The 1907-nt window shown below is 35.9% G+C and overlaps 1 protein-coding gene across 2 annotated transcripts in view; it reads right to left on the bottom strand.

Moving 5' to 3' along the window:
* Positions 1-1495, bottom strand: part of LOC106867411 (serine/arginine repetitive matrix protein 2) — a 25349-nt gene extending 23854 nt beyond the window's left edge. The window contains exon 1 of one of the 2 annotated variants that reach the window (XM_014912278.2): positions 1392-1495. The gene's annotated coding sequence lies outside the window, so the exon portion shown is untranslated. The remainder of the gene's footprint in view (positions 1-1391) is intronic. The other variant, XM_014912277.2, reaches the window with a different exon arrangement.
* Positions 1496-1907: the final 412 nt, after the last annotated feature.

Here is a 1907-nt window from a genome sequence, read left to right as displayed (position 1 = left end):
ACATATATATATATACATACATATATACATATATAGATATACATACACACACACATATATATATATACATATATATATAGATATACATACAAATATATATATATATATATATACATACATATATATATATACATATACATATATATATACATATACATATATATATACATATACATATATATATACATATACATATATATATACACATACATATATATACACACATATATATACACACAAACATATATATATATATACACACACAAACAACTACACAGAAACATAAATACACAGATAGATATACAGACATCATTCTGGTTCTTTTTTTCCCCCAGAAGGTCAGGCTGCTAGAACCGTTTCGTGCACACTCCGTGCACATTTTTTCTTCTTTTCTGCAACCAAATCTCCAATCCAACTTACTTAATTGGAGCACAGCATCGTGTCTGCCGCGCCGGCTTTAAAAAAGGGGCTGCGAAGGTCAAGGACGTTGAAGATCCTTGTTCCAGCCCAAACCGAGCCGAACTATATGTCTAAATATGTTATTGGTGTTTAAGCGCAAGGCCAGTTTTGATTGTGGAAATGTATAGCCGAAGGCATTCCAGTAGAATGGTCGATCACCCGTGTCTGTCTTTAGTGGTATCTAGGGGTTCGTTGTCCTTATTATTCGTGTTGAAGATGGTAGAGGAGGAGAGGAAGATGTGTTTGTGTATGCTTGTTATGTGAAGGGGATTTGGGCTGTTGTTTCTAGCAACTCGAACGTCGTAGTTGGCGCGCTCTGGTCGGATCGTGTATGTGTATATGTGTGTTTGTGTGTGTGTTTACGAATTAAACAAAAATACAGTGTTTGAATATGAACAATGTGTACACAGAAAGGCTAACAATACAGTCAAAATATGTTTTATATGAGGGCGCGCGCGCGTGTATATATATATATGTGTGTGTGTGCGTGTGTGTGTACGCGCACACAGCACGATATCATTAAAGTACAATCGGACGTGCTTTTTGTGTCGGTTAAACTTATAATAATGTCAATTCGAATAAAAACATGTTTATATATATATATAAATACATGTATGCATATATACACACACACACACACACACACACAAAGACAAACAAACAGACAGACACAGTAAGTGGAATGATTACAATGCTAGTTCAAGAGAGAGAACACCAGTTTCGGACAAAGAACTGGAGTCAATCAGAGAAAAAAGCAAGATATGTTGTACACTAGAGTGCAAGGTTGGACAAGTTCCATCCATAACGGAACTTTACCTTAGAAAATCTAAACAATAGAACGATCAACAAAGAGGAGGCACAAATATAGATGGAAGGGGAGAGAAAAAAAACTTTGAAAGTGGTCCAGAAAACATGTTTAAAGAAAGCCATACCGGAATTGCCAAGTGACAGAATTTTGGTAAATTTCATGTAATAAGACATAGACATGTGTGAGAAAAAGAAGGAGGACTGTAGAGAGAGGAAGAGCAGGAGGAGATTTAGTTATGAGGGTGGGAGGGAAATATGAGCGACGGGTTTGAGAGAGACAGATAGATAAGAAAGAGAGAGGGGTGGATTGAGAGAGAAGCAGTGTGTAGAAGAGGAAGGAAACGGTAGGAGGGAAAGTGGGAGGGCGATAAAATACAAATGAGTGCGGAGAGAGAAAGAAAGAGTAGATGAGAGAGGGAGAGAGTGAGTGAGGGGTTGTCATATCATAGGAGGGGAAACAAGGAGACGATGTTTGGCATGTTGTCTATGTTATAACTGTGTCACTGTTTTAAGGTTTGTATATATGTGTGTGTGTATATATATATATATATATATATATATATATATATATATATATATATATATATACATATACATACACACAGTCATGTATGGAGTGCTATTTTTTTTCTGTCATACCA

This window comes from Octopus bimaculoides, chromosome 22 (assembly GCF_001194135.2).
Source record: "Octopus bimaculoides isolate UCB-OBI-ISO-001 chromosome 22, ASM119413v2, whole genome shotgun sequence".
NCBI classification, from domain to species: Eukaryota; Metazoa; Mollusca; class Cephalopoda; order Octopoda; family Octopodidae; genus Octopus; species Octopus bimaculoides.
The sequence above is the reverse complement of the archived record's forward strand: the minus strand, read 5'-3'. Positions and strand labels throughout refer to the sequence as shown.